The 9,722-nt window shown below is 38.9% G+C and overlaps 1 long non-coding RNA gene across 1 annotated transcript; it reads left to right on the plus strand.

Annotated features, from left to right (window-relative positions):
- Positions 1-217: 217 nt before the first annotated feature.
- On the plus strand, positions 218-1,581 carry LOC114459146 (uncharacterized). Its single transcript, XR_003673250.1, has 3 exons — positions 218-319; positions 1,254-1,363; positions 1,510-1,581. It is a non-coding gene; the product is annotated as an uncharacterized LOC114459146 (long non-coding RNA).
- Positions 1,582-9,722: the final 8,141 nt, after the last annotated feature.

Here is a 9,722-nt window from a genome sequence, read left to right on the forward strand (position 1 = left end):
ATTATAATAAAAATTCGTACTCACCAAATGACAGACACCGTGCAGTGCAGTGAGTGGAGAAGTGAACAAGAAGCAACGTCAATACGTTCAGTTTCAGAGCTGTCCGTTTCAGATCCTGAAATATGATTGGTTGTTTTGAAAGTGGGCGCGCAAGTGATCAGACCTGTCATTGGCTAAGAGTGTTTCCTGCTTCAAATGATTGGCTGTTTGAGATGTCTCACCAACGTTACGCACATCAGATGGCAATGACGGCGGTCCCGAGCACGCAGCGAAAGACATCAGCAGTCCTACTCCGAATGAAAAGCAGACCTCAAAGACGGTAGGTGCTTCTTTGTTAGTGCGTGGTATGAGCTAAGTTGCTCTAATTTTAATTATTCTGTAATTCACGTTCGTACGACTACAAGGAAAACGTTAGCGCGCTAGCGCTAGCATGCTGTGCTAGCGCTAGCTAACCCAAACCACGCGTTCCAACCAGCCATGGTTAGAGTCCAAAAATATGTCAGTGGGGAAAATGATTTGTCGTGTACATATGAAGCCCATTTTATTGAGGAAATGAGAAGAATCTTTCTTAAATTATAATTCATTTGCCTTTGAAGGCTAGCTGCCACATGCAGAGGTGGGTAGTACTCATTTGCTCAGTTACTTACTTTTTGAAGAAATTGGGCCTAAATTATCGAGTAGTTTTATCAGTTACTTTGTTGTAATTTTACTCAGAAGTATTTGTTCTCTTACTTGATTAAATATTTTTTTTAAATGTAATTTATTATGATTATATGTGAGTAAATCTTTAAGTGACTAAGCTGCATTTTCACATAAAAAATGTTTTTTGTATTTATATGCAGTTTTCTTCTAAAATATTTTTGTTTTACAATGTTTCATGTTTTGTTTCACTTAACTGTCACAACTCAAATTTGAATCACTTTTTTTCTCACAGTACTAAAGTAACATTTTCTCGATGTACACATGTAAATGAAAATTATGCATATTAATACCATATTAATTTAACCTTAATTCAAAATCTATTTTTCCAAACTGGTAGATATAAAAACAATTTGCTTGATGGGCAAGTATCTCAATTTGTCAAGACCTTGAGCGCCTTTTAAATTTTTGTATTATTAAAAACGATTGATGCTTGATTGGCTGGTCTTAAGCATTACAGGTGTGCAATAATCACACTGCTGTGGCTTCACTTTTTAAAACCTATAATTTGTTATTTTAAAATCAATACTAAAAAATGTATTTCTTAATTTCAGTATGGAGAGCAGAAAGATAAAGGAGCTGCCCAAAAGGCATCGCCTTCCACCAAAAAAAGCCATGTGCTACCAGCCACTTCTTGATTCGCCAAAAGGTGTAGGGGTGAAAGGTAAAAATGTTCAACCTTTTTTTGAAGATCTTAGAAATTATGATTTTCTATCTATGGAGAAATATTGAATCAGTGCTATATTTGAACACCTTATTATGGGGATTAGCCTTTTTCTGCTGTTTGATATATTTTGTTTCCATTTTTAGGTTCGTTTGTCTTTGTGTCCTTCGAAGATGGATACACCGGAAAAATGTTCAACATCTGTGATGTTTTAAGGAAGAACGAGAAACCTGTTCAGGATTTTCACGACTTGAGCCCTGGAGAGGAAATTCTGGCTCGCTGGTCTGACCACAAATTTTATAATGCAACTGTGGAGTACATCGGAACAAACACAAAAAAAGATACTAAGAAAACCCTCTCAAAGAACAAAGACGCTGTGGCATCGCAACATCACAATTTTTATAATTCTTCCCCATCTCACCCGACTCTGCAGCAGTCTGCGTCATCCCTCCAGCCTGTACAGCATCCATCTCAGCAGCACCAGGTAGCCTCAGACCTTCAGCCTGTACAGCATCCATCTCAGCAGTACCAGGTAGCCTCAGCCCTCCAGCCTGTACAGCAACCATCTCAGCAGCACCAGGTAGCCTCAGCCCTTCAGCCTGTACAGCAACCATCTCAGCAGCACCAGGTTGCCTCAGCCATCCATGCTCCTTCCAACCAGCATCTTCAGCAACAATCTCAACACCAGTCTCATCCATACCAGCTTCTCCAATCCTCTCCGCAACAGTCTCCACCGCCGCTTCACCTTCTTTACCACCAGCCTCTTCAATCTATTGAGGTCCAGCCACCACCTCTCTATGGGCCATCATATTCCAAATCCCTCAGCAGCTATTATCAGCTCACACCTAGTACATCACAGCAGGTGTACGCTCAGGTTCACCACAGTACTATTGTTAGCCAGGGGACTCCTGACAAACATGGTGTCAATCAAGATGTCTTCCAGTCAGCTATTGAAACCCCTCCTCATTCTGTCCGAAGCAGCTTCATGAATATGTTAAACACCCCTCCAGGCAGTAGCAGAGTGGAGCACAATGGCGCCATCTCAGACACAAGTACTGCTGACACAATAATACTTGAGCGTAGTCCAATAGAAGAGTATGGTGAGCCATGTGGGACCCCACAGTCTAGCGAACAAGGTTTTCAACCTTGCGAGCATTGTGCAGCAGAGTTTGCAAGGCTGAAAGAATTCAATAAGAGGCTGGAGGTGCTGAACACTATAGGTAAGTCCACTTATGTTTTTCATTATTTAAGCCTTCAGGTCTTACCAAGGACTAAACGAGGTTTAAACCAGATCGAAACTGGGACAAAACCGGATCTGTCCTGGTTTAACACTAGCATGACCAGAGTGGTGTCATTTGACACCTATACCTTTAATGTCCAAGCTGGTGTCAGATGGCGGGTGTGAACAACTCAGCTTGTGACCATTGTTATGTTACTGAGGCCACTACTCCCCCCTCAGCTAGGGTGGGGGGTGGCTGGGTTGGTTCCAGGACACAAAGACCTTTTGTATTCTCCTTTGTGTTTCCCATACAGCAGCTACATAGAGGTTGCAACTTATATTTCAACTTTTGCAACAGAAAGTAGTAAGTAGTAATAGTGAGACGGCAACGGTTTGTTTGCATTCTTGGTGAAATTTATTTAATAGAGATTTTGTGAACAATTCTGGCACTGCCACACCTCCTTTATGCATTTGCCACATGCAAACTTGTCACAATACATACAACGCTTGGTGGCACGGTTTTTCCTGCAGCAACACTTCACCTGGCACAATGCCCTTTTCCCCACATCAGGTGTGGGTGGTTGTTGCTGAAGGTTTTGCTCATTCACCTCCTTGGCTGCCATATGAGACCGGGCAAGCTCATTTGCAAGCTCCAGCAAGAAGTCCACCCTTCTCTCCTTGACCCCAGTGCATGCCTGATAAAGCACATGTGCGTTCAGCGCTGCAATGTCAATCATGTTGTAAAACACAGCGACTGGCCAACGCCGTGTTCCTGAACGCACAGTGTACTCTCGAACCATCTGGTCCATGACGTCCACACTGCATTTCATGCTGTTGTAGTCGGTGACTGTGTTCGGCTTTTTTTTCCGAGTAGCCTCAGTCTCCACCACGCTGTGCACGCTACTGAGGAGGCAGACAGTCTTCTTTCGTTTGGGCACATAAACAGTCAGTGTGGCACCAGAGGTTGAAAACACTTGTGTGCTGAATTCCTCACGGGCCAAATTCTTTTTAGTTGAATCTGGAAGCTCCCGGCGAATCTTATTGACTGTGCCAAGGAGGGTGGTCTTCTGGCTGTGCAGTCGATGTGCTAGTGACAATGAAGTGAAAAAATTGTCGGTTGTAACAGTTCTTCCTTTGTCCATAAACGGTTCCATAAGCTTCATCACCACATTTTCAGACAATCTCTCCCCAGGTGGACGACTGGGGTCTTTGCCAAGATATGGGATGATTTTGCACACATACTTGGATTTAAGGTCACATGCCACCCAGAACTTGATACCAAACTTGTCCGGCTTCGTTGCAATGTATTGCAAGAAACAGCAGCGAGTCTTAGTTGGAAAAAGTTGCTCATCTATGGTGATGTGCCTGCCTGGGTTGTACGAAGTGATGCAGTTGGCAACAAAAGACCCCCAAACGTCAGAGATTGCAGCAAACAGTCCTTTTCACACTCGGAAATCTCGCTTTACCATAAATAGCAACAATACATTTTATGTAGCACTTTTCAAAAACAATAAAGGTAAATAGTGAATACTGTTAATACTGTTTTTCTTTTTCTAATTTTATTTATTGTGGTTTATTAATTGATCACAACACACATGGCTCATATTAATTTGGCCATTCTTATCCAATAATTCCATATAATGTTATTTGGATTAACAAACATCTACCTGGGAGAAACTGGTTTCTCAACACTGGCCATCATTTACACCAACCCCCAAAGTTTGTCACTGCCCAGCTGCACATTCCGATCGAATGGCTTTATTTACATAAGAGAGGTGGCCCACTGAGTTGCAAATGAGTGTCATTTGGCGGCCTCTGGGCAGGGCAACAGGAGTAAGAAAACCTTGGGCATGCTAGTGTTAAAAGAGACTTGATTGAAATATTTTGCCCCCATTTATTTAAAAGTTGGATTCATCTTAATTCATAAAAACAGCTAAGGACTTTAAAACATGTTAAAAGTATTGTATTATTATTATTATTATTATTATTATTATTATTATTATTATTATTATTATTATTATTATTCTCTGAGTAACTTAATTATTTTCTAGCAGGTCTGGGTATATTTTACATAGTAGCAGTACCTGGCCAGTAGGTGGAGCTGTGGGCATTTGGTGTCAATAGCGGACGTCAGTCACCAATAGAGTAAGACGTCAACAGTGCTAGTTACACGGAGCAACACAGACTTAAAAACTGCTTTGTTTTCTCACTATTTCCACAGGTAAGATGCTCAGAAACCATAACCAGAAGAGATATAACATGTATAAGCCTTAGACTGTGACTGAAATACAGTGATTTGGATGAATGGAGACGAGAGAGACGTTGTAATGAGTGCTAACTGAGTACGACAACGTGGCGCTAAAAAGGTTAAAAACGAGCTTTAAAACTGTTTTATAAAAATGAGAAACAATCAACTGTAGATAGTAGCACTAACAGGAATGAGAGTTCTGGTTAACTAGTGAGTTGAGAGGAGTTAAAACTTGGTTTGTGTGGATGAATGAGCAGAGGCTAATGCCACAGATGCTAACTGTGCTAACAATAGTAAAGCCTGCACGCATTGCAGCGTTACAGTACACCGTTTCCGGTTGGGTTTTCAGAATAAGAGCGGAGCAATATATCAGACATGTAACCTTGTCCTATATAAAAATGATTGTTTATATGGAAGATACAATTTCAGTATTATATTTTATTGTCATTGTGGAGTAACATAGAGCTAGACAGAGACAATAATAAATACTGGTGAGTTAAAAACAGTTCTAAGTTAAGTTAAAAAGGTCAAATTGTTCATGAGAGAATAAATATAGATTGAAAAAGCAGTTAAATGAGTATACATACTGTTAAGAAGTTAATTGAGTATAACTACTGTTGGTGAACAATGTTGGTTATAGGATGTACTATTACATAGTCACATGATTGTAATTTGAATGTTTTTGACTTGATCACCTTGTAATATGTGTTCTGAAATACGTCAGTCACCAATAGAGTGAGACGTCAACAGTGCTTGTTATACGGAGCAACACAGACTTAAAAACTGATATGTTTGGTCACTATTTCCACAGGAATAAAAATGAATGTGTAACACCAAGGATCGACCACAGTATCATTTTTATAAGTGTAATAAACACACTCAGTCAGGTTCATTTAAAATGTTTTATTCTTTATTTTTCTCAGACTCAACAGCTTCTCTGATTAGATCCAACCAGACACTTCACTTAAATCTATATCTGCAGGAAAACACAACAGACAGACGTTAAAATGGACAGTACTGGGAATTAATGTTTATAATGTAAATAAAGTAGGTTTATTTCTGCCCTAAATGTAAAGTTTTTTACACTATTAATAATAATAAAAGACTGATTAGGTTGATATTTGTTTTATAAAAATAAAATAATATCCACATTAACATATATACAGAAACTGATCAAAACACAATGACAATTAAAAACCAAACAGAAAATAAACTAAAACCAAAATAAATCAGAGAAAACTCAAAACACACATTTCCATAATTTGACATGTTGGCAGCAGGTTTAGAACACATAAAAACTAATATTTATGAATATTTTTAACTCATTAAAAAAGTGACTAACATGACTTTGTTTTTAAATATCTGCATTTATGAATTTAAAAAATACAATAATTAAAATATAGTTGTAATAAATCTTTACCCTTAAATTTTAAACCAAACTTAATGTAATCAAACTCAAGTATTGGAAAATAAAAAAAATGAATTATGTTATAATTTGTTGGATTTAAGGCTGCAAAGCAGAATTATTAAAAAAATAAAATAATTTATTAATAAGATACAATAGATTCTACATAAAAGAAAGAGCCGGGGGAAGAAAGAACACATTACAAAAACAGAATAATACAAAGATTAATGCCATTATATATTTTATTCAAGTTAAGGGATGTTATGGAATTTTTACCAGATTATATATTTTTCACAGACACATTAAGTTGTTGGTTTTTCACTGATTTGATCAAAGTTGAAAAATATCTTGGTTCTAAACATGAAGCAAAGGGAAAACTTAGATTATTTGTTCCTTTTTCTCTTTTATTTTCTTAAACAGTTTTAAAAAGGGAAACAGAATAGGTTGATAACCTTAGACAAACACTAAATAATACTCAGTATTATTACCACTGGTAGTGATGAAATCAACTTTCTAAGTCATTTTTACAATTTAAACAAAAGTGTTTTTTAAACTTTTCTAAATCTTTGTTAAAGTCGTTCACAATGTGACTGGTACCAGTTACGTGTTCATGTGGAGTGTCACAGTGTGTGTGTTTGAACCTTCTCAGTTGGTCAAAAGGCCAATGAACACACACACGCACACACACACATTTTAAATCATGCTTTAAATGTTTGTTATTTCAATGATCATATTTATTTATTTTTATAAAAGGAAAAACACACATTCATAAACGTTTCATGGATCATTTTCATTTCTAGTCCCTGGACAGGTTGATGTCTTTATTATTCAATTAAAAAAAAAATCATTTCAATCAAAAATAAACATTTTCCATCAAATAAAAAAGTGTTCAAATGCAAAAAAAAAAATACTTGAGACCCAAATAATTGCATTTGAACACTTTTTTTGATTGAAAATGTTTTTTTAATTAAATAAAAACACAAATCTACCTCCATAGACCAGATTATAATTTGTTGACAGAAAAAAGTTCAAATTCTAAGACTTTGAACTTGCATTAATGAATATATTTTATAAAATAAGTCAAAATATACAGTATTACGAAACCAAAAAATACATGAAAAATTAAATTAAAAACAATATATATATATTTAAATATAATACTGTCTTTTCAGTATGGCTCTGCAGCTCCACCCACTAATCAATGAGGGATCCTCCCACCCTTACAACATGACTCCACCCATCACCCTTAAAGTCCTCTTTGGGGAGGAGCTAGAGAGGATTATAGTTTGGGGAGTGGTAGAAGACAAAATTGTCCCACGGACAATAAAGAACAACCTGGTTTCCATAGTAACCGATGCCAGGACTGTTTCAAAAACAAGTTTTTGACGAACAAAAAAAAAAAAAATTGGAATAAAACATTTAGTTTTAAGAAATATACCCTTGAGGGTAACCCCCCCCCCCCGACTGATGATTGGAAGGCAGACAATGCTGTTTAAAACAGCAGGGATTGAGGTTGAGGACAGCCTCATTCAAAGTGGGAGGCTGCTCCTCAACCCTCCCTCAAAGATGGCTTCTGTTTCTGTTATATTCACATGTTAACTTACTATATGCCTTGTCTCTTTGTAGTTTGAACATAAATTGATGAGATCACCTGGTAAATGACTGACCATCAGTCGTGTGTTCCTAGAATATTCCTTTATCCTAGTCAGCAACCTATTACCCTAAGGTAATCCTCTGTTTTCTTCCTAACCTTATGCCATGGTTCTAGCCCTAAGACCTCAAATGCAGAGAACCCAGATCATGTGCAGTGTAGGTGAGATGCTTACCAGAAGGATGATGAAAACTCAGGAGATCATCAGGTAGGTTGAAACAGAAGTGGTTTTTTATTGAACATATAAAAATATGCTCAAGGTCTCCCTGACGTCTGACACAGCAGACGTCCCACAGAGGAAAGACCCCGAGCTGAAAAATCTCCCAACATTTATACTGTGTAATGACGTAGATAAACAGTTGATTGATGGCTTCTTATCTTTTTCCACGACTCTTCCAGCAGGTGTTGTAGCGCTCACGGCTCGCCTGGCAGGTGGCTCACTGGTGTGACGGTCCTCCAATCTTATCTTATCTTCTCTGACCTACTTTAGCGATCACAGTTTTCTTAGATCAAACACAGTTTTCTTAGATTGGCAGTGGCTGCCTCAACCTCTTATCTTATCTTCTAACAGGTGTTCATACCCAGTTCATTATTTCAACTTTTATCTTTCTTAGATTGGCAGTGGCTGCCTCAACCTCTTATCTTATCTTCTAACAGGTGTTCATACCCAGTTCATTATTTCAACTTTTATCCAGTGCAAAACACAATAAAATAATAAAATCCTTTAATAAACCAGTGTGAAAGTAATAAAAATCCTTTAATAAACCAGTGTGAAAGTAATAAAAATCCTTTAATAAACCAGTGTGTGTTTGAAGCATGGTTATATGATTTATTGCAGCATGTTAACATGATTATACCGGGGGACCCCATTATGCATTACACCCCCCTTTGAAATTATGTAGCATCATTTCAACACATCACAGGTAAAACATCAAAGAATAAATGTAAAAATAATAAGAAAAAAGAGAGGTGACGGTGAGAATCAAATACAGCCATAAAGGATGCAAAATCACATCTCATTACCATTACCGAAATTTGGCAGACAGACATAGTGGCGAGGGCACTGTTTTTTAGCTGGGGGAGGAGTTTCTGGTCCAAGGCTGTCGCACTTAGCCGGAGGACGAAGCTGAGTTTCTTTGCCTGTGGATGTAACCACAGATGACTGACATGCCCCACCAGCGAACTCCTCCGCTAGAATGACATCCAGCTCATCCAGGCCATCACCAACGCCCACCACGGGAGAAGACACACCACTCTCACCACCTGACTCCTCCAACGGAGCACACCAGTCGAAATCATCTATCTCTGGAGGCTGGCCATTCAGATACAACTCCTCGATGGCTTCAGCTATCTCAGTGTCGGTGAGGTCATGCAACTCCGGCAGCGGCGGTGTGGTAGTGTCAAAATTCCACACCTCATTGGCATCACCCCAAACCTCCTCCACCTTTAAACCGCCTACAGCCGTGCCACTCCCCCCTTCGCCATCAACAGCCACCCCGAACCCCATGTCCGTCTCACTATCGCCACAACATTCTCTATGTGGCGACAACACATTGCCAATTGCAGCCATCCGACTAGGACCAGGCTGCATTTCATCCTCACCCTCATCCTCAGAAGGACAAGCAGAAGCGAGGCTTTCCTCCTCACTGCTTTCCTCCACCTTAACATTTCCACTGCTCTCATTTTCCCCCATCATCATAGCCGGCGGGTAGTGGGCTTCTAAAGCCCCTTCCCAGATGGATTCTTCCAGAAGAGAGACCCAAGATTTTCCCGGGGCATAAGGCTTGACTCCACCTGGACCTGGCAGCACGCATCCCTGTCCACCTCTACCACAGT

This window comes from Gouania willdenowi, unplaced genomic scaffold (assembly GCF_900634775.1).
Source record: "Gouania willdenowi unplaced genomic scaffold, fGouWil2.1 scaffold_269_arrow_ctg1, whole genome shotgun sequence".
Taxonomy (NCBI): Eukaryota; Metazoa; Chordata; class Actinopteri; order Blenniiformes; family Gobiesocidae; genus Gouania; species Gouania willdenowi.